The sequence below is a fragment of the Protobothrops mucrosquamatus genome, unplaced genomic scaffold (assembly GCF_001527695.2).
Source record: "Protobothrops mucrosquamatus isolate PMUCROS unplaced genomic scaffold, P.Mucros_1.0 scaffold15, whole genome shotgun sequence".
NCBI lineage: Eukaryota > Metazoa > Chordata > Lepidosauria > Squamata > Viperidae > Protobothrops > Protobothrops mucrosquamatus.
The window spans coordinates 714,609-726,099 of record NW_015386402.1 but is presented as its reverse complement, the minus strand read 5'-3'; positions in this window follow the sequence as shown (position 1 = coordinate 726,099).

The window sequence follows — 11,491 nt, the reverse complement described above, 5'->3', positions numbered from 1 at the left end:
CATGTGATCACTTTTTGTGATCTTCTGACAAGCAAAGTCAATGGGGAAGCCGGATTCACTTAACAACTGTGTTACTTAATAGTTGCAGTGATTCACTTAACAACTATGGCAAGATGAGTAAAATGAGGCAAAACTCACTTAACAATTGTCTTACTTAGCAACAGAAATTTTCGGTTCAATTGTGGTCATAAGTTGAGGACTACCTGTATTTAAGTAGACCTAAATTTGGAGCAGAAGTTATCTATGAATCCAGTGGTGTCCTTAACACACATACATTAGCCTCTCCTAAACTGATGCTTTTCAGAAATATTAGATTAAAATATTCCATTATTCTCAGCAAGCACAGACCCTTAGGATGACGAGCACCATAGCCTAGCACACTTAGAAATGCACCAGATTGGGGGATACTGTAACACACTTATTTAGTCCTCATTGGCCTTTCTAAAGCAAGCTTTGCACTTTAAGGACTATGGGAAATAGTTTTGAATGAATGTTTCTATCTGATTAATTATGCACTTATGTTTAAGTCCTGATTTAAACATAATGTAGAGCAGATTTGTTAGTTGGGAAAAATACGTTCTGATTTTTGGCCACCATAGGCAGCATGACCTTCCTCCTACAATGACTGGCTTTAGGCACCTCATAGCATGGTTTTAGATCAGAGGTCCCCAACCTTGGCAACTTTAAGACTTGTGGACTTCAACTCCCAGAATTCCTCAAGCTGGCTGAGGAATTCTGGGAGTTGAAGTCCACAAGTCTTAAAGTTGCCAAGGTTGGAGACCCCTGTTTTAGACAATAGCATATAGCTCTTGGGCTAGCAATAGAACCTAATGTATATTTCCATTTTGAGCATTTATGGACAACTATAAACCTACTCAGGCTGTCTTCAGTTGTAAAAGCATGAAAACAAGAGGAAACTTCAAACATGAGATTAAAACCCCAGGCAGAACAGCTGTTTTCCGGGGATAACGGTACCTGTTTCCTCAAGGACAGCTATGACACTTTTACTTTACTTTTTATCCCTTGAAGAAAATGTAAGAAAAAGAATTGTTCCAGCTGCCTTTGGAGAAGAAGTCAATCTTCATCTTCTTTCTTTCAACAGAAAAAAAAAGAAAAGGAAAAAAACAAACAAAAGAGGAGAATCATTAAGTTTTATGCTTTAAACTAGAGTAGAAGAGATAAGAAAGAAAAATGATTGGGCCACCCTAATCTAAGAATGTATTGCCCTGGTAGACAATAGATTGCTGAAGAATGAGTTAGCCAAGAAAAGAAAGAAAGGGAAAAAAAAGACACAAAGAAAAAGCACCATTATGGGAAGGAGGAGAAAAAAAAAAAAAAGAAACCAGTCTCCATGTGTTATTGCTGCTGGTGGTAATGTTTTCAGATTAAGATGGAGGATTAAGGAATTTTACTCAGCAATTTGAGATGCTTTGTTAAGAACAGAGGAGATCTGAACTGCTTTGTTCTGAAACCACATGTTAGTGAAAAAGCAAACAGGCACTTAATCCTGAAAGACAGCCAAATTTGACATCAATTTGTCCTTTGGGAGGTGACCAAGAGTTCTTTGGGACAGGCTAAAACTGCTGGGACCTAAAAGGGCTTTGTGCACTTAATGCCAGTCCTTGTAACCAGCCCAGCCAGCCCTGAGATGCCATAACTCACAATAGCTGAGGACTGGTCAACAGTTTTATAGACCCAAACAAGGCTGAGTGTTTAAAAAACACATACAAGGTGCCAGAGTGTTTACCAAAGAGAGTTAAAATATGATCTAACTTAAGGTCATGCCTTCCGTCTTAAAACAGACCAAGGCAACAGGGAAGAAAAAGGGGGTAATTATCCTGTTTGTGATGTTGGAGAGTTTCCTGTAACAATAAAAATATAGCAGCTGACAACTAGACAGCTGAATATATATACAGGGCTGCGTTGTGGCCTCTGATACAGGCACTAATGTCTTATGCAGATCTAGAAGGGGGTTGTTCTGTTTTCTTTCTAAACAGAACACAGAAGGGTATTTTCAGCCAAGCTCACCTTTTCCAGAATATTTGGGGAAGAGGCGAGACAAGACAAGAAGGAGCTGATTTTCTTTTTTCTGTGTAAATTCAATGGATTGGAAAGTCAAACTAAAGATGGATACACCAGCTGACTCCTACTGCTGTGTTTTAACTGGAAACACAGTATTTGGTTATATAAAAGGGGGCAATCATTAACAGAGACTCATCATTGTACCTTATTTAGAATTTGCTATTTTGTACAACACGCTTCTAAACCAATTTTCCTCTATGTAAAAAAAAGAAAAGAAAAGGGGGGGGGTCATTTAAAGTTGATATGCAGCCACACAATAAATTGTATTTTACAACACCCGAGTAAACACCTTCAACCCTTCTAATTCTAAAATAGAATTATCCCTAGAGGAAACCTGAATCAAGGAGAACTACAGACCCCATTACTTAAGTAAACAACATCAAGCCAATCAAGTAAAAGTCTATATTGGGTCATTTTTCTTGCCTCTGCAGTTTATTAGCCCTGAATTTCCTTTTTAGAGAACAGCTATCTAACTCTTAGGGAGACATTCTTAAGGTAATTTGATATACTTTTTAATTTGCTTATATTCTGTTTACAACATCTATAGCTTCTCATGAGCGTGACCTGGTACCCTTTTAATAGCATAGTCATCTACTGAGTGGAATGCAAAAAAAACCTGACATGCTCTAAATGTGCCCTTTCTCCATTTCACCTTTTTGCTTTTTTGTCGGGGAAAACCCTTTCAACATAAGGCAGTTTTGTAAGCAAATTACCAATATATGATCAGGACACAGGAGTGGATATTTTAACATAAAGCAAGAGACAAAAAGAAAGTCTCTGCTTTCTAGTTTTTAATGATCACATTAGGCAACATATAGGGGGAAAAAAACCTATTAAAGAATACCTTGATCCTCTGTCCTTTTGAAAATGATCAGATGCTTGTTAAAATCCCATCACATGATGCATGATTTTCATTACTGCTTTGAACATAAAATAGTAAATGTTGACAGAATTAGCTGCTGCATCCTTTATAGGAAAATGATAATTTGCTAAATCTGCTTTCAGAGAAGAGCAGACAATTCAACTGTTTCCTATGGATTTGTGTCTGTATGTGTGTGTCTGTATGCACACAACAAGAATGAGAGGGTAGAAGGATCAAAGAAGGGGTAAATTGAAATAAAAAACAAAGTATTCATTTGTGGAGCTCTGCTATAGCAGAGCAAATCTAGGGTGACTCAAGGGACACAGTGTCTTGTAAAACATATGTACTTAATATAAGGGTCATAAAACTTATTAAATTAAAAGCTAGGTTAAAAATAGGAAGAAAATTTATGTGGCTGTCTGAAATAGCAATAATTTCCCTTTGGCTTTTGCTGAAAACCCATGTCCCTCCGTTCCTTCTTCCCTTCTTTCCTTCCTTCATAATTTGCAAGTCAGTTGAAATTTCTCCTTCTATGGAGGACAATTGATTACATGCACATTAAGGTAAATGTAATTAGGTGTTAACAAGGAAACATGGCCCTTCAGTTGTTCCTTCCATTAAGACAGAAAAAGAAATGGCTATAATCCAGACATAGACTATGCAAAGGCTTCCTATTTTCTTACATAAAAGGAGAACAACTCATCTGCTTAACATTTTCCATTGCATACACTAAGTAATCTAGGCTTGTAAAAGAATCTGGCATGCCCCAGCATGCATAGCCATTGAATCTCTGTCAATAGTTTATATTCAATATTATTTGTTTCATTATTTGGCCCAAATGGTAACAATGGTTTTCCCTTACCTTCACTTGCAAGTGTACAGTAGGAAATGGAGAGTTCAGATATGATATTCAATGCCTGTGTAACATGTCCAGATGTGCTTAGACATGCTGTTTATAGCATGGAATATTTAGAAATTACTGAATGTAATGGAGTCTATGTGTGTACCAGTAATATCCCAACATTATTTTGCCCTCTAGAAGTGATGTAGTGATTTTTTTTCTGGGAGCTTCTCAAAAATTGCTGACTGGGATAAACTGCATGAGGACATTAGAGGGGAAGAACCAGAATTGTAGGCAATCCAGTATAGTAATTTTGCTACTACTGATAGATCCTCAAAGTTTCTGGATGAACAAAGTGTAGACATCTAGTAGTAAATAACATATAAAAATTAAATTATTTCTTGTAAATAATTCTAAAGTTGGTCTCAATGGTCTGAATAGTTTTATTACTTTAATATTATATTAGTTGTGTTTATTTTTCTATATACTGATGTTTGAGTTCGTAAAATTACTATATTGTTGCATATTTGCATGTATTCATTTAGAGTCAGATGACTGGAGTGGCATAAAACACTCATAATAAACAAATAAAAATAATAGTTGCACCATGTGCAGTTAATAATGTTGTCTTTCTGCTACATTAAGCATTACAGTACAGCAGTACCTTAGTTCTTGGAATTTCCATGGATTGCATACAACTTTGTAGCTACATTCAACTCAATCCTTGCAAGGATCTTGGGATGTTCCATTTTTGAGACCTTGGTTGGGATTGTGTTTCCCCATAATTGGTACACCAAGTTGGATTCATAGCTTCTCTGTGTTGACCAGGTAGTAGCTTTGGCCAGTGGGCCTTCACATAGCTTCATTTTATGTATCAATTATATCTTGGAACAGGAGATCTGGTCTCAATCATGTGAAGGTTGGACTACTGCAATGGCATCTACTGTACATAAGGCTGCCCTTAGATAGCATTAAATTGATTGAATCAGCTACAAAAAGCTCAGGCCATTTGGGTACACCTTAATACATCCCTGATTTGCAAACTGTACTGGTTTCCGTAGACTTCTAGGTAAAATTTCAAGTTCTGGTGGATGCCTGTTAAGTCCTATATGGCACAGAACCAAATTATTTGCAGACATAAAGTTATTTGCAGGGCTACTTATCCCTAATTCCATCTTCCCAACCCACCAGATCTAACAGCACCTATTAGCAACAGGATAGAGGCTACTGCTGTCATGCATGTTGTAGTTTGAAGAACATGGTCTTGTAAGCATCTATAATAGAACAAATATTAGGGGCTTGAAATTGATTTCCCTCCCCTTACAGTTTCATTATTGACATATTAATTCAGCTTACTTTATTACCATAACTATTACTCAGCTTTCTATCAATCTATTTTCCCCAACAAAGTAGGTCTGACTCTGACTTTTCAAACTTTGCCTTAAAGGATCTATTGATCCTTTCAGAGCTATCCCAGTCTGTTGGATTCACTTCCACCCACGGCTTGCTTGTACTAGGAGCAAAAATTGTAATGCCCTATTCCTAAGTCTTACATCAGCCACACAAAGGGATACCTCTATTTCTATTTCAGACCCACTTATATGTGTGTTTTTTTTCTTTTCTTCTCCTTTGTGCCCTCCAGTCAATTTTTTATTTACCTCTTCTGATTTAAAATTGGAATTTGTAATTAACAAACACTTTTTAAAATACAATGTGCATATTTTTTATTTTATTAATATGTTGGCTGGTTATGATTTGAAATTGCATTCAACTTGATACAATTATATCAATAACTACAATCCTTCTTTGTGTGTGTGTGATTCAGGTGAATTGTGTTTGTCCAAAAACCAGGACGTGGTCCTTTTAGATAATTATACAACTGATTTATAATGGTAAAAATATGATGCACTGTACAGATATGTCAGATAAATTTGTTGCATTTATTTTGTCTTTATTGTGTATCTATTTATTCCAGTCTCACCATTATAGATACCAACCATCTCCCATGCTCTCTACATTCCATAGATTTGTGCAATGAAGCCATTTGCTCCAGGTTCAAACAATATTCTCTTTTGAAATACTTTGTCTGCTTTGTTTGCTTAAATGGGAATTTCTGTAGTAGAATAAATTATCAAGTTGTATTATGATTTTCAACCAACTACTTTAATTATCCAACCAGGTATGATGGAACATTCCTAGTCTGCATCATCTGAAACTGAAAAATCATCTGATTTCAACTGCCAAACCTACAGGGATGGGATTTGCTCATTGTGCTAATCCATGGCATGCCTAACCAAGGTTCACTTAATTATCAACAGTTGGTTGTTGATTCATTGAGTAACAAAGAAGAGACAGTGTGCAAATATGGATGTTGGCAGAGAGAGAGAGAGAGAGAGAGAGAGAGGGAGAGAGGGAGGGAGGGAGGGAGGGAGAGAGAGATATTTTTCAATTACAATTTTATAAATGGTCAGAAGCCTGTTGATTTCAATGGAGCTTATCTTTAAAATAGAATAGGTCTGTAACCTTCAGATGTAACATTACATCCATATTCCTGGGCCCATATCCTATTGAGTAATATGGTATATTTCATGTGAATAACTTTAGGATTGCACTGTTTTTGGGTGACCCTATATAGCTACTGCATGTGGGGGAAGACAATCAGGCCAGGGCATATGATTACAAAAAGAGTTTAATCCTAAAATTATTTTAGAAAGACATTGCCAGTTTGAATCTACATTCCTGGTATGTAAATTGTATACTTGCATTTCAAAGGTCAAAACTTATTTTTTCTGAATGCGTGTGTGTGGGTAGAGGGGAGGCAACAACTGTAAAAACTGGCAGCCTTTATGAAATTTAAGCACACTGCTAATCATGTAATTATAGATAAAATATTAAAGAAGTGGACTAATTACATGCAATACTCTTGAGCCCAATTAAAGTAGCATCTGTAATGTAACGTAAAGATATCCTTTTCCACTAATAAGAGATACTTTCATAACAACAGAGACTAAAACAGCTAAATTGGATAGGCAGTTGAGATTATAAATATCCTATTAGCATATAAAATGAGGATTAACCTTGTTTAATCATTGCATGCTTGATCATCAAAAGTCATGCCTCACCTTGATAATATAGTTGTATTTAGCCTGAAAAACTATTACTAATGTTAGTTAACTACATGATTTCTATCCATTGAAAAAGATCTGATAAAACATCTGATTGCTCCCCCCTCCCATCTCACTTTTCTACAGATAAGAAGAAGCCTTCATCTGTTAGTTGCTTAGTTGGATGATCTCCAGTGAAAATCAAGACTATGGCGGTTTCCTTATATGTACTTGTAGGTAAAAGATATGCCCATTGGCTGCAAGCAAAGGTTTTATAGACCCTCCAATAAATCCACTGCCTTGAAGTCTTTGAAAACTGGACTCCATTTTCCCTAGAAGAAATTATAAAAGTGCTATTCATATGTAGTGGATAGTAAAAAGAGATGTGAGAGAGAGAGAGAGAGAGAGAGAGAGAGAGAGAGAGAGAGAGAGAGAGAGAGAGAGAGAGAGAGAGAAACAATCTCTACTGCATGCTAATCCCACCTTGTATATTCTCATTCTTCTTGTCTTGAGAAGAAAGATCTATAGTCAATTTCTATGTCAGAGATAGGTGCCCTAGTATCATTCAGATATAAGGTCTCATGGGCATGACCAAATGCAAGGGATTATGGGAATTGCAAGCCAAAACAAGTGAGAAGCAACAGGTTACCTAATCTTGGCCAATCTGCATTAGCTTTTAAGTGAATAGAAGCTTCCACCGATTCCTCAGTGTTCTGGATCACGCAAAGAGGTCCAGTCATACTCAAAAGAACGTCTGCTGAAGTTTTTCACGTCGAAAAACTTCGCTGCTCAACTTGAACAGGAGTTTGGGAGAGGAGTTGGTAGGCATGTCTCTCTATTTTTTTCCCCATCAGAATGCCAGCATAGAATTGCTACATTCTTTTGACACGAGCTTCCTTAGTTGAACTTAAAATACAACTGGAAAGGATGGTCTTCTATTTTTTTTGTTTGCCTTCATGAAAGGCAGTAGGTACACAAAATCATGTCTTGCAGTTCACAGCAAACTCTCTCCTGAACCACAAACCCAGAGATAAAGGTGATGGTTGCACAGACAATGAAAAGGTGCTTTTTATTATTTTTAAATCAAAGTTTCACTCAATCACTCTGTGAAGTTGGACAGCATTTCCACATGAATTTCCAAATCTCTGTTCAAATGGAAAACGTATCTGTTGTATATATTCTAGACACAGTGAATTAATAGCACAACTAGGAATTTGCTTTATATTATTTTCTGCCACTCCAAAAAACAGTTTCAGGATTGTCAAATGCATACAACTAATAGAAAAGGTTCAAAAGACAGCAGGTGATGTAAAAGACAGTTCTGTATAATCCAGTTTGGGCTGTGAACATTTGTTATCCTATGAATTTAGCACAAAGCAACAATTTAGCTTTATCAATTGTAGAAACATTGGGGAGAAAGGTATATATTAAATTTGCATGAGAGTACAATGAAAGCACATATTCAATAACCATGATCAGAGGTTATGAGTGGGATTGACAGGCTTGATTACATGCATATTTTCACAGATATAATTTTTACTGAGGCCAGTGGAATTTATTTTCAAATATATGTGTCCTGGTTTTCAGCAGACATCTCTGGAGTCTGTTCACAGGCTGCTGTAATACATTGGCTATACTGAGTTAAAGACTATAGTACTGAAAAAGTACAGGATGTCCTTCTTCTAATTTCCTGTGGTGGCCGAACTAATAAAGGTTCATGAATAGTTATTGTGAAGCCATTGATGCTTTTCCTTGCAAGGATATACATGTCTCATGCTTACAGGATAAAAGAATGCAATTATGATTTTTTTTTGTCAGGATTTGCCTATATTAGGGTCAGCACTGGCTGTCCCTAATCTTGTCTTTGTGTTTACGAATTTTATGAAGCTTTAACAGTGTGATCTGTGAACTGAAACCACAGGTTTTCTCAGCTCAGTTCAGTCCTATTTATCCAAAGTAAGGCAGATCATCTTAATTTTGTCCCTCTCCTTGTAAAACTGGGAATATATAGCAATACTGGATAGTTGCTTTAAGGATCACAGGATAGATTGCCATTGCTGCAAGTGTGGCTGTATGTAGGTGTGATTTTAACTCAGGGGCCAACTTATTGCCCCCCCCCAAGAAACCATGCTTTGAAATTATGATGGAATTGAATAATTATGGTTGATTGCACAGTCAGCCAGATGTTTAAACTGGATGTGGTGTTTTTAGCTACCCTTGGGAGTCTTCCCAAGGACCTAGGAGAAGGAGATGTTGCTACTTGATAGTGTTAAAATATTATCACAGGATGTAAGCTGTACCAAGTAAAGCTGCCTTTTGCAATTGACCGATGGGGATTTTGTCAATGCTGATAGTGTTCAAGTTAACTAATCTTCAATTTCACCTCTCTGCAGTATGTTGTTAAACTTTTTGGCAGTTAGTATGTGTAGACCAGTCAGATGTTTCAACCAAAAACCTGGCAGTTCATCTTCATCTAGTGTTCATCTATTCTTTATCTTCTATACCCACATCTCTACCATTTCTACTGTTATTTAAGTTATTTAATTTCACCTTTTTATTTTTACCCACCTCCTTTATCCCAAGTTGCATTCTTATTGTATTTCTTTAGGTTGAACCAAAGCTGCGCCCAGACCTGCTCTGTTTCTTTTTTGTCAATGTTGGCTGGTTTGTTGCAGCCTCTCCATTGATTGATTGGTAGAAACATTTCTGATTTAACTGAAATTGGAGATTTCAGGATAGTGTGCAATTTGAGCTTTGCATCTGCTGATCTTCTTGACTATAGCTGTTGTTTGTTCCTTTATTATTTCCTGTGGTTTTTTTGATCTTCCTTGTTTCTAGGTGATATGTCTTGATCAAGTATTCTTTGGTCTTCTTTTCTTTAACCTTTTTTTTCATTTGTTCTAGCTTGCTTACATCTGATTTTAGCATGCTAATCTTATTTTATAACCTGATCTTCCATTTTGGCAGTGCGCTGTTTAGCTTTTGGTTGATTCTGCATCCCAGGTATTCAATTATAACTGCAGCAATGCTGTACATTAGTTTCTTGCAGTGAGTTGGTGCTTATATTTGATATTACAGTATTTGCATCTTTTATTGCTTGTGCCAGCTGTTTCTTTGGAACAGGCAATCTTACTCTGTTGTTTTTGTGCTATTCTAGATGCTCTAGATGCAGTTATTATTTATTTCTATTTCTCTTGTTTTGTTTTTTTAGTTAGAGGGCTTTGTTCTTTCTGAGGAGAAGGCAGAGGAGATGGTTCCTGTTTTGGGAATAAAAATGATGCCATAGCTGTGCTGCCTTCCTCTTCTGTAAGTACTTTATTTTGTATTATAAATCAACATTGATCTGCTAGCCTTTGTTCTGCTATTTCTGGTTCTGAATATTGTTCTTTCCAGAACTGGCAAATTCTTTACAATATATTATCTTCATGTTGGACTTGTTTTATAATAACAGATCATTATTTCTTTGTTTTCAATCTTTGCATCTTTGCAGTGGGTAAACACCTTTTCTATCAGTAGTCCTGAAGCTGCTGATCCTGGCTGCTCAGCAAACAGCTCTGAGCCCTGTAGCTCATTAGTCACCAGTTGTCCAGAATTCCAATGCCTAGCATGGTCCTTGTTGACCCAGGTGACAACAGATTGGGTTGGGGTTTCTGTAAATTACGTTGTTGTTTGTGGCTTCTCTGGTGAGACCTGTCCAGTATTGTTGGACCTCTGGCATAGCTCTCATCTCCCAGAGAGCATACAATCCTGCAACCATGTCAAGGTATTATTAAAATGTATTATGGGCTCCATTCCTAAAAGTAGGTTTCCATATGGTACTCAGACAAAAACTATGTTTGAATCCAGTATGTCTATGTAAAATATATGAGAAATAAGCAGGAAGATCATATTCTATTGCATTCTGAACTTTCTCATACTGCTCAATTATTTGAGTTTTGCAGCTACACTTTCAATACTATAATTTACTTCGGAAAGCAATATACAGTACACATCTTTGCCATGAGGATCTGAATAAAAAAAGCAATTACTTAGGGAGATTAAAGTGAGGAATAACCATCCATCAGCAGAAGTGGCTATATACTCCTGATCCTCAACCTCTAGTAGTTAAGGGCTCTCACTCAGAGTGGTGCATGTTTTTTTTTTCCAGACTGAGGGTCATACTTGTTTTTTTAAGTATGTGGACTGCAAAAAGTAGAAAAGATGAGACCAAAAGACTGGGGTAGCCAGGAAACAATGTTAATTTAATTTAATTTCCAGTTAATATGATTTCTCCCATGTATTTAATAATGCAATAAATTATTACATTGCATGGGTATTGCATGGAAAGCTTGAATGGGACCATGGGGATTAATGGGCAAAACCTTTGGGTTGACCTACAGACATAGGAGGTCTCAGTTTGTGTCCATTTTCTGCCTGTAATTCCAAGGGTTATGATACCCTTGTAAGGCATGAGTGATAGATGAAAAGAGGACTAGCTATTTGCTAGTAGCTGGGCCCAATGGTGGGATTCAAATATGTGAACAACTGGTTTTCTGTGTGGATGCCGCTTCCAGAAGTCCATTCTGGGCCTGGGCAACAAAACATTAGTTTAGTTTAGTTTAG